This window comes from Castor canadensis, chromosome X, assembly GCF_047511655.1.
Source record: "Castor canadensis chromosome X, mCasCan1.hap1v2, whole genome shotgun sequence".
Taxonomy (NCBI): domain Eukaryota; kingdom Metazoa; phylum Chordata; class Mammalia; order Rodentia; family Castoridae; genus Castor; species Castor canadensis.
In genome coordinates, this window is record NC_133405.1 from 85,585,686 (window position 1) to 85,609,495 (window position 23,810).

Below are 23,810 nucleotides of genomic sequence, written 5' to 3' on the forward strand. Positions count from 1 at the left end.
TCGTGGTCCAACCTTACCTGGGAATTAAGGGCAACCCAATCTCAAAAACAACCAATGCAAAAAGAACTAGTGGAATACTGCAAAATTAATGGGAGATAAAATAAATAGGTAAAATAAAATAAATAAAAAATAAAATGGAAGATATAGTATCAAAGATCCTTTTTATGATTTGATGTCTTTTGTTTCAATACACACTTCTTGAATGTTTGTCCTGTGCAAAGTGCTGTGTTAGTTATGAGATACATGGATTTATAAGGCACAATTTATATCTTTAGTGTGTATTATTAATTGTAAGATGAAGATTTAGACAAATGACCTACAAATACTTGTTCAGATTAAAGGGTACAGTAATTCCAAACATGTGAATTGATGTGACATAGCTTAAGTGGATCATTTGCTTTCTCTGAGTATTAATTCCAAATTTGTAAAATGATGGTTAGACAGGTGGTATCCCACTAAGGGTCTAGTGAGTTCTGTTGCTCTTGATACGAAAGTTCATATGATAGATATGTACCTATAATGTCTTGCTCCTAATCTTCCAGTGCATCCCTGATTTCCATTTTTGAGGCCTTTTGTGTATGAATGTGGGGTTGAGATGAGTTCAGAGCTAAGGTCTACATGGCTGCTTTGACACTTGCCCTTCTACTTGTCTGTGTGTTCTGGAGTAGGGATGGCTCTAGTTCAGCTCATTCTTGAAGCTTGAGCCATAAAAGTTTCTAAATGAGTGATATGCTACAAAAAAATCCTATTCTCTCTCTCTCTCTCTCTCTCTCTTCTCACCAGATTCATTAACAATGACTGATTCCTCCTCCTAGAACATGGTGCAGACTGGATGGAGCTCTCTGCTTGTTCTAGTCAGTCCTGAGGTTTAGCAGGTTTACCAGTTTTCCTATGGTAGCATACAAATGCTCCTGATTGTCTTATTTTTCAAGAGTGCTTATCCTGATCATGTATCAAGGAAACTAAGATCCCAGAAACCATAGACAATGTGATCAGGGAAGGATCAACAGTGTAGCTGGGATAGTTTCCTAAGCCATTGCATTTGATCCAGGAAGGAACTGGTTCATAGTAAAATCCCAACCAGAACAGCAAGAAACCCTGGAGCCACAGCAACACATATCCCAGCTTGAGGCAGCTGTGGTGAGCACTGAGGAGACCACGTGATGAAGAAAGACTGGGCAGTGAACCATGCAGAGCTGGATTTAAAACCCATCTCAGGTCATGCTCAATCTACATGAATTTTGGGCAAATCATTTCATAATTCTGAGTTTCTGTTTAGAGTTTCATTTTATCTTTTTGCCAATGAGCTTGGTATAAATAACAGAGGTTTTTTTTTATCAATATGCCTAGTGTTACTCAAGAATAAGGGTCTTAGAACTTTTCTAATGTAGCAAATAATAAATATTTTAGGTGTTGTAAAGGCATATAGTCTTTGCAGCAACTACTCATTTCTTCCCTTGTAACATTAAAGTAGCTACAAACAATATGTAAACAAATTGGCATGGCTGTGTTCCAATACAACTTCATTTATAAAACCAGTGGGCTATATTTGAAGATTCCTGGACAAGAAGGTGAACTGACTTCCGGAAGGAAGGAAAGAAGAAAAATTCACTTTAGGCTGTATCAATAGAGATATGTGCTCAAAACAGAAGAGGTAACATTCTCTATTCTGTACTGCCCTGTAGGTGTTCTGTTTTCAGATTCTTCCCTATTCTTCAAAATAACATGAAAAAATACAGTGGGTGCAAATGAGAGGTTGGTAGTATGAATAATAGGCTAGAGCAATGCACACACAAAAATATCAGTTGAGTAGAAGTAATGAAAAATTAGTAGCAAGTTTTATTATTTATAACAAGTCTTTCCAGGGCCCTGAGAACACAATGAGCATATATTTCTAGGCTAGGGGAAGGGGGACATTGATATTCAGTGTCCTAAGTGTGAGCTCCTTCAGTTCTTTAACCCATATCAACTTATTGCTTCAAAATAGTTCTAGAGGTTTAAGACCAATCAATTCTCTGTTACTCAGATACCACAGTCACCTCGAATTCCTCAAATTTTTCCTTCCTTCGAGAATTATACCATAGATGGAGCGCATAAGATCTATAAGCAGTTTTCAAAGCCATCAAGAAGAACCTCTCCTTTGAAAACCTCATTCATTCTCTGTGTATCATGCTCCCAAACCTCTGAAAGAAGCAGCATGGTGGAAGATTGTAGGCTGTGAAGTCAAACAGACCTAGCTTGAAATCCTGCCCTAACAACATGCTGGTATATGACCTTAAACAAGTCACATCTACTCTCTGAGCCTCCATTATCTCCTTTGTAACAAAGGTATAATAATAACAACTCATAGGCTTATTGTAGTAATTTTAATACAATATCCAAAAGCCTAACATAGTACCTGCAATATAGTATGCAATTCTATCAATGGTTGCTCTTATTGCTGGAAAAGTATATGCTCGTCGCTGTGAACCCTTTGGATTTTAGTTCTAACTTTGGTGTTTACTGGCTATGTAACTTTGAATAAGTCATGTGATTAATTGGGAGCTCAGTATTTGCACTGAGATAATAACAACACTTGGGTGCAAGGGAAAATTAGTAAACTAAATATATTTAATGCAACACATTTTCTGGCACATATTGGGTATGCTAATAATTATAAAGTACTATTCAGTCCCCTGTATACTGTATTGTCCTCCAGAAGTTTTCTTAGCCAACTGGGTGGAAATACTGCATTGTCAACCCCCACAGATGGCAGTCTGGTGCCCTACTGAGCTACCCTGGTCACAGTGAGGTCAGATGATTCCAGGTTGTTCAGAGAGACAGAAAAGGGCCTGGTAGCCTGACAAAGCCCACGTGGCAAGAATATAGCTTCTCCCTTCACCCACTCCTTATGTACTAATTATTCCTCCCTTTTCCCTTCTCTTACCTCTTCCCACACTAGCAACTGGCAGAAATCACAGGACCCTGGGAGGTTAAATGTAGGGGCAGAGAGAGAAGAAAAAGTTAGTAAGGGACTGTGCCACTTATCTGTTGATGAACATTTAACAGGGTGTGAGGATTTGAAGGGATTTAAGGGTCCTGGTTTCCGGTTCTACTGTTAACTCACTCTACCTCTGCCTATACAGTGGTTCCTCTGGCTCAGGATCCTGTTAGTGCTAACATTCTAAGAATCTGAAGAAAAGCTATACTCATGGGAAAACAACTTAAACTAGGAGCATCTGATGTTGGTTGCATCCAGAAAAAATTTTGGAAGATATCTGACATTCCAGTAAGTAAGGGAATATTTTATATGATCCTGAGGGCAAAAGGGATAGAATTAACAATGTTCCAGAAAATTCTGGGCTCTATAGCTTGAAAGAATCAGCTTTCATGAGATGATTTCAATTTGAGGAAGATAAAAATCTGATAAGCATTCCAGGAAAATGTGGCTGCCCAAGCCTAGTCCCATATGAGGAGGGGCAAGGATGAGCCAACAGCTATCAAGATGCCCTTCTATCATTCTGAAACAGTATTCAGTGAATGTGACCTATGCTTTTGCCCAAGCATGCTTTCTGAACTTCATTTAACTTTATAGCATTTAGGCCGAAATATGCAGGTCTTCATTTCTAAGCTGTGTGACCTTGGGCATTCATTAGGAACTCTCTGAGAATTCTGAATGGCAGGGAATGAGAATGCCATTAAAAATTTTTAAGTCATCTTGAAACTGGTGGTTCTTCAATGAAGTAGTATAGACAAAAAAAAAAAAGGTAAAAGGACTGTGTCCTGGCATATCTTTCCTTTTAGAGGGTGAGGCAGTGAGAAGGAAACACAAAAGAAGCTGAGAGGGATTGGGATAGTAGCTCAGAGGTTGAACACTTACTTAGCATGCACAAGGCCCTGGGTACAATATTTAAAACCTGAGAATAAGTGACCAGAGAAGTAAAAGCAAAATGAGCAGTATGTGGCATCTTGGAAACTAAGGAAAAAAGTCTTCAGGGAGGGAGGATTCAACTGTGGATCAAAAAGGAAAAAGTGAAGGACAAAGAGAATGGAGAAAATATGAGAAAAGAATGTTTCCCGACCTAAGTTAGGTATTTCTCGTAAAGTCTTTTCAATATGTTTGGAAACAGCATTTATTAGCTATGTTTGTCACTGTTCACATGTGAAAATAAAAAATATGATCTTTATTTAGAAATAAAAACTGGTGATTCTTGAGCCTTCTGGATCACCTTCTTAAACTTTCAGAGACCCTTTTGACAGTTGGACAATAGTTCTACTTCCTAGAAAAAAATGATTTACAAAAAATGGTATATACAGGTTCACCATGCATTGCAGTTTAAATCTCCTGCCTTAAGAGACAAGAGGAGGACAACTGAATGAATACATATAATTTAAGAGTGTGTCAGATTGGAGTGTGTAGGCTCAGGCATGAAGTCCTATGTTCAAATTCCAGTACTGCCAAATAAAATAAACAGTCTGTCCAAAAGGGACATAGAGATTGGAGTGGGAAGTGTAGGAGGGAGAAGGTTATCGGTGACAGAAGCAAAAGAGACATAAAAGCTGATATGAATACTAAATAGGGAAAAGATGTACAGGTCCAAAAATTTTACACCTTTTGGTTTGATTTGGAAAACTATTCTAATTTTATCTACAGCATCTTCAGGAACATTTCATGAAGTTATTGAATCCCAACTCTGATACTATATTCAATGGGCAAATTTGTTGCTATACAACAAATTTGACATTCTCAGGAAATATGCCCAGAGATCTTTAGAAATCCCCAGATCTGGGGAAATTATTAATTTGGGTATAACTGCATAGTAGATACCAGGTTATTCACTATTGTGTTATATCTGCAATCTATATGATTCTGATTCTTGCTTACCACTTTTTTGGGGTGTCACTGGGGTAATACCAGGGCCTTACTCTTGCCAGACAGGTACTCTACCACTTAAGTCCTTTTTGCTTTATTTTTCTAATAAGAAAAATAAACTTGCATTTACGCCAAGGCCAGCCTGTATGCAGTTCTTCTGTTTATGCTTCCCACATAGTTGTGATGATAGACACATACCATCAAAACCAGCTTTTTATTGGTTGAGATGGGGTCTAGATAACTTTGCCCAAGCTGGCCTTGATCCTGGGTCCTCTCTTTCTCCACCTTCTGAGTAGCTAGAATTACAGGGGCAAGCCACCACTCCCAGCTCTAGCCCACTACTTCATCTTCATTACCATTCGATACTGTAGAATTTAATATTTCTGATTTGCAATTTGATACCTCATCAGTTGGGAGCATTTACAGAATACTTTCATATCTTTTGATCTCAATTCAACCTCATTACAATTTTCAAAGCAATATAAATATTATGTCATGATTTGTGTAGGCCCTTCCTCATTAATCAGTGCAGATCACAAAATGACAGCTTCTATCACATGACAAACATGTGATGTTTCAGTTATTTGGTCCTAACCACAGAGAAAGGAAGGGGGTTCCATTTAAAGACATCTTCCAACTCCCTAGAACCTCTATTTAAGGTTAGGATTCTCCTCATAAACTTTGTTAATCAAAAATGGAAGAGCCCAGGTATCATACCATATGGGTCATATAGCCAAGATTACATAACAAAACTTCTTGAGAATGGAGTGAAGAGTAGGAATTGACGAGCTCCCCAACCACAACCTGTAATAAACAGAGACTAGGACAGAAAGGCTCTTTCATTACAGGGACAGCCAAGCAGAACTACCAACAGGAACCCTACACAACAAACACGCATACTAGAAATCACTATATGAGATCCAGAGGCATAAGTTTCCTACAAAACAAAGGTCCAATATCAAAGGAAGCCCCTTGGACAGCATCAAAGGACTGAAATAGCGCTTACCACCAGAATAACATGCACAGACTCTGAATATTAAGCTACAATTGTAACCATTGACAGAAATACAGACCAGGTCTTATATTTCAGAACCTAAACAGATGACTGCCTACTAAAACAAAAGATTTAAATAGGACCAAGAGTCTCATAACTGATAGGAAAAATGTCCAAAGTACAATTTAAAATTATCCATCATAAAACAATCAACAAAAACCATAATTTGAATGAGAAAATGTAACCAAATGATGCTAACACAAAGATGAGTGAGCTGTTGAAATTATTTAACAAGATTTTTTAAGCAGTCATTGTAAAAATGCTTCAACACACAACTAAAATGCTCTGTTACTCAAGCTTAATAGCAGAGAAATATACTAAATAAATGAGCAGATTCCGAGGTACCTGTGGAACAACAATGAAAGTTATAATATTTGTAATCATTGCAGTCCTAAAAGAGAAGAAAAATAATTAGACTAAAAGCTTATTAGAAAAAATAAACTAGAATTCAGCAATGAAGCTATTAGGTCCTGGACTTTTCTTTGGTATGAGATTTTTTTATTACTTCTTTAATCTTGTCCCTAATTATTGATCTCTTCAGATTTTCTATTTCTTACTGATTCTATCTTGGTAGGTTGTATGTGTCCAAGAAATTATCCACTTCAACTCTGCTTTCCAATTTGTTGGCATATAATTGTTTATAGTAGTTTCTTATGATTATCTCACCTCAACTAGAATAGTTATTATCAAGGGAAAAAACTCCTGATGAGGATACAAAGAAGGCTGAACTCCTGTACATTGTTGGTAGGAATACAAATTAGTACAATCATTATGGGAAATAGTATTGGAGGTTCTTCAAAAAAATGAGAAAATAGAACTAACAAATTATCCAGTAATTCTACTACTAGGTATATGTCTGAAGGCAATTAGATCAGTATGTAAAAAAGGTATCTGTACTCCCTTGTGCACTATTTACAATAAACAATTAGTAAATGGATAAAAATGTGATAAACATAACACAATGGAATATGATTCAAGTATGAAAGGATGAATTCCAACCATTTGTGACAACACAGATGAAACTGAAGCTCATTGTGTTAAGTAAAACAAGCCAGGCACAGAAAGAAAAATACTACCTGATCTCACTCATGAGAAATCTAAAGAAGTTGATCTCATAGGAAAATAGAGTAGTGGTTGTCAGAATCTGAAGAGAATAAAAGAGTGAGGGAGATTGGGAAAAGTTTGTCAATGGGTACAATGCTGCAGTTAAAAAGGAGGAATAAATTCTAGTACTTTGTTGTACAGTAAGGTGACTATAGCTAGCTACATTATACTACACTATACACTAGACTGAATATTTTGAATGTCTGGAAAAGAAGATTTTTAATGTTTTCACAACAAAGAAATGATAAATGCTTAAGGTGATATATATGCTCATTAGTCTCATTTGGTCATTATAGAATATGTGTGTGTGTATCTAACATCACATTGTATCCTATTAATATGTACAATTATTATATATTAATAAAAACAAACAATTAAAATAATGGCAAAAACTTCCCAAATTAGGTTCAACATTCAACCTTCAAGACGAAAGATGATGACAGAACAAGATAAACCAAAAGAAATCCAAAACAAAAAAATAAGCTTCTGAGAACTAAAAATAATGACAAAAAATCTTGAAAGCAGTCAAAGTAACACATTAAGAAAAGTGCTGATTTTCTGGGCACTTCCTATAATCCTAGCTACTTGGGAGGCTGAGGATCACAGGATAGCAGTTTGAAGCCAGTCAGGGCAAATAGTTTGTGAGATCCACCATGTCCAAAATAACCAGAGCAAAATGGACTGGAGGTTTGTTTCAAGTGATAGAGTGTCTGCTTTGTAAGAATGAAGCCCTTTGTAAGAATGAAGCTAATTGAAAAACAACAGATTTCTCATGTGAAATCCTGGATGCCAGAGAAAAGTGATATAGCATTTTTTAAGTGATGAAGGAAAAGAACTGTCAGTCATAAATTCTATCTCTTTTATAACCATCCTTCAAGAATTACAAAAATTAAGACATACTCAGACAAAGGAAAACTAAGAGATTGGCACCAACAGATACCCTTAAAGATACCCTTGAAGGAAGTTTTTCAAGCAAACTAAAAGTGATTTTTAAAAATCTTAGCATACCTGAAAAGAAATAACAAATTTAATTTTGATAGATGATCCTTCACCTCATGAGTTATACAAATCATAATTGATGGTTGAAACAAAAATTAGAATAGGATCTTGAAATCAACACAATGATAATTCATAGTATGGACAGTAACCAGCCTGAATAAAAGGTTTCTACACTTGAAAGGGTAAAATGTTAATACTAGTTAATGACTAGTATGATTTGTAGTAATACATACAGCAAACACTACAAAAACTATAAAAGTCATTACACTAAAAAAAGACCACTATAAATAAATTTTGAATTCATAAATGTTCAAGTAACCAATGGGAACACAAAAAGAAGAAAGACAGGATAAGAGAAAAATGAAACACAGAGGAAGCAGTGAAAAGGCAGACTTGAGGCTGGGGATATAGCTCAGGGGTAGAGTGCTTGCCTCACATGCACTGGATTCAATTTTTTGCACCATAATTTAAGAAGGCAGACTTATGCTCAAATGCATAAAAAACTACCTTACAGGTAAATAGCCTAAATATACTGATCAAAAGACAAAAAACTGGAAGAATACACAAAAAAGTATGACCCAATTATATGCTGCTAATAGGCAACACACTTGAAAACAAAGATATAGGTAAGTTGAATGTAAAAGGATGAAACAAGATATACTAAACAAAATTTTTATTTTTAAAATTAACATAGATTAGTAATACAAGAGGGTTTCATTGTAATAATTTCATATATATGTACAGTATACTTTGAACAAATTCACCCTCTCCATTAAATTCCCATCCCCCTACCCCTTTTTCAAACAGTGTTTGGTGAGTTTCATTATATTGTCTTCATATATATATATATATACATATATATGTGTATATATATATATATATATGAATATATACAGAGAGAGAGAGAGAGAGAGAGAGCGAACGTCAACACTTTTCTCCCTCAATATCCTTTTCTTTCCCCATACATCCCCTGACAGTCCCCCTTTAACATTCATGGCCCATTATTATCATCATCATTATTTTAGTTGTAGATTCCACAAATGAATGAGAACATGCAATATTTGGCTATTTGAGCTTGGCTTATCTTGCTCAACTTTATGCTCTTCAGTTCTATTAATTTTCCTACAAATTACATAATTTCATTTTTATTTATGGTTGAGTAATATTTCATTATGTATAATATGTTAATATAATACACTGGGATATTAATACTGTATGGGATATAATTTTATGTATTACATGTTATATATATTATCTATTCCTTGATTGTTGGACTCCTTGGCTGATGCCACAGTTCCCTTATTGTGAACCCAGATACAACAAACATGGGAATCTCTCTTGCATATTGATTTATACTTCTTCAGAGTGTTATGGTGGTTCATAATGTAGGTCTGTTTTTAGTTTTTTGAGGAGCCTCCATATTGATTTCCATAGTGGTTGCACAAGTTTATATTCCCATCAACAATGTATGAAGGTTTGCTTTTTGTTTCCTTGCCAGTCTGACTGCAGTGAGATGGATCTTACTGTCGTTTTGATTTGTATTTCCTTTATGGAAAAGAATGTCAAACATTTCTTCATATATTTATTTGTAATTTGTATTTCTTCTTCTTAGAATAGTGTGTGCAATTCATTTGCTTATTTGTTAATTAGATTATTTGTTCTTTTGGTGTTTAGGTTCTTTGAGCTCTTTGTATATTCTACATATTAATTGCTTATCTATTGAAGATCTTCTTCCATTTTGTGGGTAGTGTCTTGATTTTGGTAACTTTTTCTTTTGATATGTATACAGTCCTTAATTTGATTTAGTCCAATTTGTCAATTCTTATTCATATTTCTTGGCCAATTGTAGTCCTATTCAGAAAATATACTTATGCCAGTATCTTCCAGAGTTTTCCCTACATTAAAAAAAGTAAAACACTCTTTCCTGCAAGTGCTGGAGAAATGGAGCATGGCAAACTCAGAAAGGAGATGACTCCCCGGAAGGTTGAACATTACTAATCTGAAAGTCAGAAAAGTGAAGAGCTCCAAAAATCTGAAACTTTTTGAGTGCCAATAAAATGCCACAAGTATTTCCATACTTCAGAATTCCATACTTGACCTCATTTGACAGGCTGCAGTCAAGATGCAGGTGCAGAACATACTTTTTATTCAGTATCTATGAGAGAAAGTAGACTTTCCCAGGCCCCTTCAGCTGTAATAACATCTTTTCTGCACATATCCAGATTCTCCTACCTATCCATGCCCTCAGTGGGTAATAAAATGGCATGTGTGCAAGTACAATGTAACAATGGCAGGTTCCCCATGCTATCTCACATGGAGCCGAGACCTGTGTGCATTACTCACTGTGGGTTTTTTTTTCCCTTATTCTCTGTTCTGTAGTATAAATACATCATTAAAAATGTCAAAATGGCTTGCAGATGTCCCTATGGGTATCAGTGATAAGAAAAAGAGGAAGCACTTATGTTTATCTATAGTACAAAAAAGTAAAGCTGTTGGAAAAACTGGAGAGTGATATAAGTGTGAAACATCTCACTGAAGAATATGGTGTTGGAATGACTACCATATATGACTTGAAGAAACAGAAGGATAAACTGTTGAAGTTCTATGCTAAAAGTAATGAGCCAAAGTTAATGAAAAATAGAAAAGCACTGCATAAAGCTAAAAATGGAAATCTCAATGAGACATAGCAAGAGTGGATTCATCAGCATCACAGGGAACACACGCCACTAAATGGTCTACTAGTCATGAAACAAACAATGACCTATCACAGACAATGAAAAAATTGAAGGGAATGGTGAATATTCAAGAGGTTGGTTGCGGAAATTGAAGAAAAGCCATAACATTCACTTTTGAAATATTTGTGGTGATAAAACTTCTACTGATCACGAAGCGGTGGAGAAATTCACTAAAGAGGTGAATATCAAAGAAGTTTTTAACATTAATAATGAAACTCCAGTTCATTCATTGACTGATGATGAAATAGATAAAATTGTTCTGAATCAACGTGATCATAATAGTACTGATGAGGACAATATTGATAATACCGCAGAAAAAGTGTCCCTACACGACATGGTGCAACCAAGTGATGGTCTTATTAAAGGACCAGAGCAGTGCACATTCATAACAGAACAAGAAATCTTGTCAGTTTGTAATATCATAGAGAGACTAAGGCAAAGCAGTTGATAATGAGGCAGATGACTCTGGAGGAAACATTTAAAAATCCCACACAGCAGAATGCCTCCTCAGTCCTAGAGAATCCACTTCCTGGTCTCTCAGCTGCTTTCGTTGTTATTTCTGACCTAATAAAAATTCAGGGCACAGCAACCTTTTAATCAAACACAACATTGCAGGAGGATACTGAAAACTGCTGTTTGACAGCTGACACATGGATTCTGTTGATGCTGCTATGCTTCTTAGTAACCCTGAACACAGGATCTCTTCAGGGTATTAATAGTGTGACATACTTTTTACTCACCACTTATGTGTGAATAAGGGTAAAAAATGATTGCTCACTGGAAGCATATGAATTCAGAATCAGGAATACCAAGCAGCCACAGATGTCCACATGGGTGCTGAGATAATGACACCTTTACTTTCTAATGGGTCAGTGTATGGAAACTTTGCTCCATGCTCAAAAGTATTAAAAAGTATTGTGTAAAGTTACAAAAAAGTAAAACAAAATATCATAAATAAAGTACATTAACTCAAAAGAAGAAAGCCTTCAGAAGGAGGGAAATGTTAAAATTTATATCTGCATTTTTTGAAAAGGAAAAGAATCTGTCAAAATATAACTGGAGATAAAATAAAATCTTTTATTTGTCTTATTCTTAATTGTCCTAACAGATAAATGTTTGTTCAAAGTAACAATAGTGACTTTGTAACTCTATCTTCTTATACTTGCTTTCAGTTACAGAAGATTTTTCAGATTTTTATACATAGGCAACCACATCATCTGCAAATAAAGATATTTTATTCTTCTCAAATAAAAAAGATATAACAAAGAAGAATGAAATGTTATCATTTGCTGGTAAATGGATGGAATTGGAGAACATCATTCTGAGTGAGGTTAGCCTGGCCCAAAAGACCAAAAATCGTATGTTCTCCCTCATATGTGGACATTAGATCAAAGGCAAACACAACAAGGGAATTGGACTTTGAGCACATGATAAGAGAGAGCACACAAGGGAGGGATGAGGATAGGTAAGACACCTAAAAAATTAGCTAGCATTTGTTGCCCTCAACGCAGAGAAACTAAAGCAGATACTTTAAAGCAACTGAGGCCAATAGGAAAAGGGGACCAGGAACTAGAGAAAAGGTTAGATCAAAAAGAATTAACCTAGAAGGTAACACACATGCACAGGAAATTAATGTGAGTCAACTCCCTGTATAGCTATCCTTATCTCAACTAGCAAAAACACTTGTTCCTTCCTATTATTGCTTATACTCTCTCTTCAACAAAATTAGAGATAAGGGCAAAATAGTTTCTGCCGGGTATTGAGGGGGTGGGGGGGAGAGGGAGGGGACAGAGTGGGTGGTAAGGGAGAGTTTGGGGGCAGGGGGGAGAAATGACCCAAGCGTTGTATGCACATATGAATAATAAAACAATAAAAAATAAAAGATATAACAAACCAGTATTAATCACAAAAAGAAGAGTGGCTAATCTAATATCTGACAATACCTGATATCTTTTCTTCAGAGGAAAGAAAATGATCAGAAATAAAGAAGGGCATAACATAATGACAAAAGGGATAGAAAGATTAGTCAATGGGTAGATATAATGAACATATATATGTGCACATCAAACAATAGAACCTCAAGATAAATGAAGTAACAACTGATAGAGCTCAATGGAGAAATAGACAAGTGCACAACTATACTTGAGGACATCAAGCCACTTCTGAGCCACTGATAGAACTGTTAGACAAAATATCAGCAGGGACATAGATGTGAACAACAAAGTCAGTAAGATGTTATTGACATTTCTAAAGCACTCTACACATCAACCACAGAATATGCTTTTTTAAGGCTCTCACAAAACATTCTCTAATGAGGACCATATCTTGTACTATAAAACAAATCTCAAAAATTTGAAAGAGTTGAGATCATACAAAATATGTTCACTGATCAGTATCAATCAAGCTAGAAATCAATAACAGAAAAACAACAGCAAAACACCTAAACACATGGAAATTAAATAACACAAATCTGGGCAATATTAGGTAAAAGAGAAGGTCTTGAGGGAAATAATAAATATAGTGAAATAATTTTAAATGAAAATACAGAATACTAACTATGTTTGATGCACTTATGGCAGTGCTGAGTAGAGAATTTATAACACTAAATGTTTACATTAGAAACAAGATAAAGCCTCTGAAGAACATAGTAAGTTCCTAACTGAAGGAATAAGAAAAATAAGAGCAAAAAGTAAAGATAATAAAGAGCAAAGTGCAATGAAATTAAAATTAACAAAACAATAGAGAAAAATCAATGATACAAAAAATTGGGTTTTGCAAACATATCAATAAATGACCTTTTACAAGACTTACAATCATAAAAGATAAGATCAAATCATCAATATTAAAAATAAAAGGATTATGTGTATATCTTACAACTATTAAAAGTCATCAAGGAAATACATACATTTTACAGCTTATGATAAATGAACTAATTTCTTGAAAAACCATCAACTACCTAAATATTTATAAAGATGAAATAGGTATCCTCAATTGCTACATAATCCTTAAATAAGTTAAACTTATAATTCAAACGCTTAATTCCTGACCCAGATATTTTCACTTTCACCATTACTAAATATTGAAAAGAACTAACAATAATTCTCTATACTCTTTTCCAAAACTTGGAAGAGGATACAACACTTTTCAACTGATTTTGTGAGTTCAATAATATCCTGACACCAAAACCAGGCAAAGAGCAAGGGAAAAAGGGAGGGAAGGAGGAAGAAAGGAAGGAAGGGAGGGAGGGAGGGAGGGAGAGAGGAAGGAAGGAAGGAAGGGTTAATATGTATAACAAAATATGAGCAAACCACATCCAACAATGTAAATGAGTTGAATTCATTACTGGTAGCCAGGACTGGTTAAATTTTTGAAATTCATTAGTGTAATTCACATGTGCATGAAAGCAGTGCTAGTAATCTCTCTGTATAGGTATCTTTATCTCAAGCTAGCAAAAATGCTATGTTTTTCTTATTATCGCTTATGTTTTCTCTTCAACAAAATTGGAAGAACAAGAGGAGGTGGGGGACTGGTCCAAACAATGTATATACATGTGAGTAAATGTAAAAATGATAAAATAAAAAATACAACAGAGGAAATTTTGTATGGTGATATCAATTAATGCAGATAAGGAATTTGACAAAATCTAACACTGACTCATAATAAAAATGCTCAAGAACTTAAGAATAGGATTGGTTAGAACATGATAAAGAACAGCTCCAAAATCTTACAGCTAGCATCACTCTTGATGATGAAAGACTGGGTGCTTCCCCCAAGACTAGGATCATGACAAAGATTCTATTTTCATCACTCTTTCAGCATAGTAGTGGAAAGGGAAAAGAAAACTGCCTTTATTTATAGATAACATAACTGCTCCTAGAAAACCACAATGAACCCACAAAATAAACCCAAGGATAATAAAGGTCTCGTGATACATAATCAACATATAGAAATCAGTTTTCATTTCAAGAAAGAATAACAGTAGAAAGTCAGAATTAAGAGCATTCAAAGTTACTCAAAAGAAAATGAAATATTTAGATATATGGTTAGCCAAATATGTACTGGATATGAATGCTGAGAAATTATAGAAGTCTGAAAGGAAAACAAAAAAAACAAATAAATTGGGAGAAGCATGCTGTGTTAATGGGTTGGATGACTCAATGAAGATGTCTGTCATCTTCAAATTTTCTACAGGTTTAATGCAATTTCTATTAAAATCCCAGAAAAGATTTTGTCTTTTTTATTATCATATATTAATTGTGAAAAATAATGGATTTCACTATGACATTTTCTTGCATGTATACAATGTGCTTTGATCACAAAAACCACACATTACTCTTTCTTGTCTCCTCTCCTGCTGGCCCCTTCTTTCCAAACAGCCTGCATTGTACTTTCATTTCTTTTTTTTTTATTTACATTCTGGATATGAGAAAACATGTGATGTTGTCTTTCTGAGTTTGGTTTATTTCTCTTAATGTGATGATCTATAGTTTCATCCATTTTCCCGCAAATGGCAAGATTTCATTCCTCTAAATGTTTGCATAATAATCCATTGTGTAAACTTACCACATTTTTTACCATTCATCTGTTGATGGACATGTAAGCTAACACCATAACTTGGCTATTGTGAATGCTGCCACAATAAACATGGGTATTCAGGTACCTCTATTGTATACTAACTTAAATTCCTTTGTATATTTTCCCAGGAATGTTATAGCAGTATCATATGATAGTTCTATTTTTATTTTTGTAAGGAAACTCCATACTGATTTTTATAGTAGCTGCACTACTTTACATTCCCATCAACAGTGTATAAGGGTTTCTTTTCCCCCACATCTTCACCAGCATTTATTGTTTGTTTTCTTGATAAGTATCATTCTGACTTTGGTGAGGTGGAATCTCAATGAGATTTGATTTGTGTTTTCCTAATAGGTAAAGATGTTGGACATTGTTTTCATGTACTTATTGGCCATTTGTACTCTTGAGAATTGTCTGTTGGATTCATTTACCCATTTATTGATTGGATTGCTTGGTTTTTTGGTATTTAATATTTTTAGCAGTATTGGAGTTTGAACTTAAAGGTTTAGTTCTTACTAGTTCTCACTACCACTTGAGTCATGTCTCTAGCCCTTTTTGCTCTGGTTATTCTAAAGATAGGGTCTGATTTTTGCCCAGGCTGATCTGGACTGCAATTCACTTGTTTTATGCTTCCTGCTGCAGCTGGGATGATCAAGCCCAGCCTTTTTGTATTTATTGAGATTGTGTCTTGTGAACTTTTTGTTTTGTCTCAGGCCCACCTGAAATTGCAGTCCTCCCGGTCTCAGCCTCCTACATAGCTGGGATGACTAGCATGCACCACCATTCCCAGCTATTGGTTCGGATGGAGTCAAACATTTTGCCTTGGCTAAACTTGAACCTAGAAATTCCTGATTTCAGCCTCCTGAGCAGCTAGGATCACAGATGTAAGGCACTGGTACACCCCTGATGTTTTAAGTTTGGGGTGTGAACCCGGGGCCTTGTGCTTATTAAGAAAGTGTTCTGCCATTTAACTGTGCCTCCAGCAATTTGGTTTGTATTTTGGTTTTGAGATATGTTTTTACTAACCTTCCTTATGCTGACTCAGAAATCATGATCCTCCTGCCCCTGTCTCCTGAGTAGCTGGATTATAGCTGTATACCAGAAGGCCCAAGTTAACTTTTGAGTTCTTCATATATTCTGCATATTAATTCCCTATCAGATGAATAGGGTTTCTCCTATTTTGTAGGCTGTAACACTCTGTCAATTGTTCCTTTTGCAGTGCAGAAACTTTTAAATTTCATGCAATCACATTTGTTAAATCCTGCTATTATTTTTTGAGCTACTGGAGTCTTATTCAGATAGTTATTGCTGTAAATCCTGAAGTGTTTTCCCTAAGATTTCCTCTCATAGTTTCAAACTTTCAGGTTTTACTTTAAGGTCATTGATTCATTTTAAATTAATTTTTGTTACCATGGCCTCTTTAGCATAACTTGAAATTTTGTATTATGATACCTTCAGCATTCCTCTTTTTGCTCAAGATTTATTTGGCTATTCAGGGCCTTTTGTGCTTTCATATGAATTTTAGAATTGCCTTTTCTATTTCTATGCCAAATGTCATTGGAATAGTGATGGGGTTTACATTGAATCTGTAGATCATTTTCAACAATATAGCTATTTTCATAATATTAATTCTGCTGATCCATGAACATGGGAATTCTTTCCATCTTCTAGTAACTTCTTCAATTTCTTTCTTCATTGATTTATACTTTTCATTTTAGAGGTCTTATATCCTTTGTTGTGTTTATTCCTAACTCCTAATATTTTTCTGAGGCAACTATGAATAGGATTGTTTTCCTGATTTCTTGCTAAGAACTTAAGCACTAGATTTAATGAGACTAGAGAGGTTTTGGAAGAGATGCTATGAGTTTTTCCCCACTCAATATAATGTTTACTATAGGTTTATAGGTACATAACTTTAATTATATTCATATATGATCCTTCTGTTCCTGGTTTGTTCAGGACATTTGTCATGAAGAGATGTTGAATTTTGTACAAAGACTTTTTCAACACCTCTCCCTATTCTTTAATGATCCACTAATTGTTCAAAAGTTCATTGTTCAAACTGAAAAAAGAAAATGAAGAGGATACTTAGAAGATGTAAATACTTCCCATATACACAGAATGAGAAAATTAATATTGTGAAAATGGCTATATTACTGAAAGCAATCTACAGATTCAATGCAATCCTGATGACATTCTTCACAGAAACAGAAAAAATTCTGAAATTAATATGAAAGCACAAAAGGTCCCAATGCTGAGCAAAAAGAGTAGTGCTGGAGGTATCACAATTCTAAATTTTATAGTAACAAAAATAGTGTGGTACTTTCATGAAAAAAACAGGTACTTGAGACAGTGGCATAGAGCAGTAGACTCAGAAATAAACCCACACAGCTACTACCACCTGATTCTTGACAAAGGTGACAAAAACATATATTGGAGAAAAGAGCCTCTTCTATGAATGGTGTTCGGAAAACTGGGTATCAATATAGAAGACAAAAACTGAATCTTTAACCCTGTACAAAAATCAACTTAAAATGGGCCAAAGACCTGAAACTTTGAAACTATGAGAGGAAAATGGAAAACTCTTTAAGGCATAGGCATAAATATTTGATATACTGTAAAAACATTTTAAATGCCACAGTGTACCCTTACCCACCACAACAATAAAGAAATAAATGTTTTAAAAAAGACAGGCATAAGCAATGACTTTTTGAATAAGACTTCAATAGCTCAAAAAATAATAGCAAGAACTGACAAATGGGATTGCATGAAATTGAAAAGCTTTGGCTGGCTTACTGATTTAATGATCTTTCTTTCCTACTTGTTACTTGCTTATCTATTCTTCTACTGAGATTTATTCTTTTCCAAGTTCTTCTGCTTATGTATATATTTCTTTCTCTTCTATATGTAATACAGCTTTAGGTATCTTATCCTTAGTGGTCAAGAATTTAGTTTATGCTTATCATGGAAGGTGTTTATTTCTCCTTTGATTTTAAAGGGCAACTTTTCTTGATATGGTAGTTTTGGTTGGCAGTTATTTCATTTCAGGGGTTGAAATAAGTCAGTCCATGCTCTCATAGCCTTTAGAATTTCTGCTGCGAGGTATGCTGTTATTCTGATAGTTTTGCCATTGTAAGTAACTTGTCATCTCCTTCGTGCAGCTTTCAGTATTATTTCTTCTGGAAAATTGGCATTTTAACTATAGTACGACATTAAAAGGTTCTTTTCTGATCATGTATATTTGGGGTTCTAAATGCCTCATGTAGTTAAGTGTCTGTTTATTTCCCTGTATCTGGGGATTTTCTAATGTAACTGCATAAAATAAATCTTTGCCTTAGTCTATATTTTGGCCTCTTCTACATCATAAAAATGTACCTTTACTCTCCTATGTGTTCCAGTGGTCTTTAAAATTGTAGTTACAATTGCTTATTTTTTCTTTATTGCTATCTTAATGTAATAATTCCTTACTCATGTCTTCAATCCTTCCTTTCTTCCACGTGGTCTAGTCTATTGGCGATGCTTTCCATTGAGGCTTTTTGTTTGATTTACTGAGATTTTCATTTCCATGATAATGTATTTTACACAAACTCTTTTTGCTGAATTTCTTATTCAAGTTGCTGAATTTCTCATCCAAGTAGTTGAATTTCTAGTCCAGGTCTTGAGTTGACTGCTTTACTACATTCATCCTTTTATTTGAATCCACTTTGAGGTCATTGAACATTTTAAAAACTACATTTTGGGGAGAAATGGCCCAAACAATGTATTCTCATAGGAATAAATGAATTAAAAAGAACAAAGGTGTTTCATAATAAAATCCTTTCAAAACTTTAAAAAAAAATTTTTAAAACTACCTTTTGAATTCTGTCATTTCAACCATTTCAATATTTTTCAATTCAGCTATTTAAGAGTTATGAATTTTTTAAACATTTTATTAGCAAATATTAGTTGTACAAGGGAGTTTCATTGTGACATTTCCATATATGCTTACAATGTACCTTGGTTAGATTCATCTCCTCCATCATTTTCACTCACTTCCCCCAGTTAAAATAATTTCAATAGGTTTCATTGTTCTATTTTTCTACAAGCATATAAAATACATTCACCCTCTTTCATCCTCTCCATTTACCCCCCCAATACACACACACACACACACACACACACACACACACATTAGTACCACTCCCTAACTGGACCTATTCTACATTCCCATTCTTTATGTTTTAAAGTATATATTCATTGTTCAAATTTCACCCATGACTATCTTGTACTTTAATCAGATTAACCTCATCTATTACTCTCCCCTGCCCTTTTCTGTCTATCTCCTATTATTCAAACTACTTTCAGTGTGTTTCTTTATGCCATCTTCCTACACAGATCAAATGTATTTCAATATTATTCACTCTATGTCATTCTCTTTTCCTAGTATTTGTTTATCTTTTGGGTCTACTCTTGGAGTCACGTTTCCTTGATTTTTTCATATTTCTTGTGCTTTTGTGTTGATATCTCTTCTGGTGTTATATCGGGACTCTTCTTAGTGAGCAGTCTTGTATTATGCCTCAATTCCTAATGCCATCCAGAGAGGAGAAAACAAACTGTGGTTGTGGTTGTGGCTTTGTCTTATCCTCTGCACACCCTGAGGAGATGGGGTTGGAGCTGCAGACTGTTTCCTACTTTTCTCAGCATCATCTTTATCTTTATCTGTGTATTTTATCTGTCCTGTCACCTTTTTGTTAATTCCTGATGCTCTCAGAATACAGCCTGTCTTTTATTATGCTGATTCACATGTAGGAAGCTTCTAATCTGCCATCTTACTCCAGAACTGTCCCAGAAAAGTTTTTCAAAGACATAGTAAAACTTATTCTTAAGAGTTTGACTTGCTGGGTGCTGGTGACTCATGAATGTAATCCTAACTACTCAGGAGACAAAGATCAGGAGGATCATGGTTTGAAGCCAGCCCAGACTAATAGTTTACAAGACCCTGTCTTGGAAAAAATCCTTCACAAAGAAAAGGGCTGGTGGAGTGATGGAGTGGCTCAAGGTGAAGGTCCTGAGTTCAAGCCCCAGTACCTGAAAAAATAAAGAGTTGGACTAGACCTTGGATTGCATCTCAAGTTTGCCATGTACTAGCTGAATGATCATGGTCAAATGCCTCTGAGTCTTCTCAGTTTCTTCATTTATAATATGGAGATAAAAATAGTACTCACATTACAGTGGCTATTAGATGACTGAATTATGTTGTACATGTAAAGTGTTGACAAAGGTGTTACAGAAGATGGGCAGTTATTTACCAAAACTAGTCTGTTTCATGTAATTATTCTGTATTTCTTAGATGCCCTTGCAGTTGGGTATAAGCATGTGACAGATTTGGCCAAAAATTTTCTGTAGAAGTGATATGCACAACTTCTAGGTTTGACTCTTCAAAACTTCCTATAAACTGTCTTCCGTTTCTGTTCCTCCATCTCAGGACAAACAGACCAGGAGTCCCAGAACAGAAAGATTTTGCACTTTAGTTGTGCTGGTTTTTCTTCACTAGTTCTCCTAGATCTACTCTCTTCCTTTCTCTACTTTACTATATATTCAGCAAGGCTTATCCCTATGTATTCCAAAATCTGGATTCCTAAGCTCATGTCCTTTTAACTATACTGTCCAACTCCTCACATATACATAAAAGATTGAATGTTTCAGTACTCCAATACTAGTTTATAAATACCTGCCACCTGTATCACCAGCCTTTGTAGAAACTGCCATTTTCTTCCCTGCTACTCCAAAACCTTTTAGCCATGTTGCCACATGGCTGTCTGGGTAGTGTTTACATACCAAACGATTACTAGGAACTTTTACAGTCACTAACACTATGGCATTTTGTTAGAGTCTTAAAGAAGGGCTTGGCCTGGGAGGCATATCTAAATGACACTCAGTACACTGCATTTAGAAGCTTAAACACTGACAGTTTTGTGAATGGGCCAAAATTATCTTCTTGTTGACTTTTCCCTTGAAATAGACCCTTTCTTGGGAAGTTCTTCCATGTTTTTCTTACAAACATTATCAGTAGGTTCACCTTACAAATTGGTCTGATATGTCTGAATCCTGTAGAGGACATGATTGATCTCAAGCTGCATTGACAGTAAAAGTTAAGACCCAACCTGTTTCTAGCTCATCTTGGTTTAAACCCTGACTCTTGAACTTCATAGTTGCATGAATTTGGCCAAATTACTTAACTCCTATATGTTTCTGTTTCATCACCTATAAAATAGAATTGATTTTCATCTATAAAATGGATCATTTTGTAGATTCTATGAGAAAGAAATGTATAAAAATCACTCAGAATAGTTCATGTAACGTGAAGTTCAATAAATTAACTATTCACATATAGTTGAGGAAATTCAGAATCAGAGAGATAGAATAAATTGACCAGGATCCAACTCTAAAACCAAAGGTCTCACAATTCCCTTAGAGTCTTGCCTGGTTCTCAAGCCAGATCAACCTGGTGTCTCTCCTACTGAGAAGGTATAATTCAAGCATTGCCAAACCTCTCCATTGACAGGAGTGTATTTGTACAAGAATGCTGAAAGCAAAGCAGCAATCTCATCAATTATGTGTTTGTCCTTGAAATTATGCTTCCATCCTGTTCCCCCCAACCATGATACCCATCAGAGGTCTCTGTCCTGATGTCACTGACAAGAAATAGTATGAACTTCCTAAAGCAACAGCTGCAACTTCTGCTCTCACACTCCTCATTTACAAAGACATAGAGAGCACCTGAGATCACAGGGAATAAAAGCATTTGTTATTAGCTGTTGTGATAGGAGCACCTCTGATTTAGCATTGGGTTCCATTTGAAAAAAAACACATTGAAATTCTGTGGGTCATCAAGATGCCCACCACCACCTTGACAAATCTCAAACTATTCTGTCCTGATAGTAGGAATACCTTCCTCTGCACTCCAATACTGACCACCATATTTCTGGGACATCCCCACTTATTTCTTAAGGTCCATGTCAAAGCTATTTCTAGGTCAAATGAAGCTTGTCTTTATGCTTACAAAACTTTATGCTGAGCCACCATTCTAGTACCTGTGGTAGACCATTTTTCATTATAGCTGGTTGTATACTAATATTACAGTATCTATTAAATGTGATTTATACATTCTATTTACAATAGCCTCAAAAAAATAAAATACCTGGGAATAAACTTAACAAAGGATGTGAAAGATCTCTACAAGGAAGACTATAAATTATTGAAGAAAGAAATAAAAAAAGACAACAAAAGATGGAAAGATCTCCCACGCTCATGGATTGATAGAATCAACATAATGAAAATGGCTATATTACCAAAAGCAATCTACATGCTCAATGCAATTCCCATCAAAATTCCAATGACATTCATCACAGAAATTGAAAAATCTACCCTAAAGTTCATTTGGAAGCATGAAAGACCACAAATAGCTAAGGCAATACTGAGCAAAAAGACCAATGCTGGAGGTATCAAAATATCTGACTTCAAACTATATTACAGAGCCAGAGCAATAGAAACAGCATAGTACTATATAGACATGAAGACCAGTGGAACAGACAACCCAGATATGGATCCACACAGCTATGCCCACCTGAGTTTTGACAAAGTTACCAAAAACATATAATGGAGAAAAGACAGCCTCTTTAACAAATGCTTCTGGGAAAACTGGATTATCTGCATGCATAAAGCTGAAATTCGATCCATGTTTGTCACCCTGTACAAATATCAACTCAAAGTGGATTAAGGACCTTAATATAGGACCTGAAACTTTGAAGCTAGTACAGGAAAGAGCAGGGAATACACTGGAAGCAATGGGCATAGGCAATGACTTCCTCAGTAGAATGCAAATGGCTCAGCAACTAAGAGAAAGGGTGGACAAATAGGACTACATGTAATTAAAAATCTTCTACACAGCAAAGGAAATGGTCTCTAAATTGAAGAGGACACCCACAGAATGGGAGAAAATCTTTGGTAGCTATACATCAGATAAGGGACTGATAACCAGAATATACAGGGAGCTCAAAAAACTAAACTCTCAAAAACTAATGACCCAATAAAGAAATGGACAAAAGAACTGAACAGGGCTAAAAAACACATGAAGGAATTTCTCAACATCCCTGGCCATAAAGGAAATACAAATTAAAACCATGTTAAGATACCAGCTCACTCCTGTTAGAATGGCTACCATCAGGAAGACAAACAACAGCAAATGCTGGCACGGATGTGGAGAAAAAGGAGCTCTCATACACTGCTGGTGAGAATGTAAATGAGTACAACCACTAAGGAAAACATAAAGGAGAAATAGTGGTTGTACTCATAAAATACATACTCAAAACATAAAATAGCACAAACACTATGGAAAACTAAAAATATAACTGCCATAAAATCCAGCAGTTCTACTCTTAGGGATATACCCGAAGGAATGTAAGTCAGGTTATAATAAAGGCACCTGCACACCCATTTTATTGCAGCATTG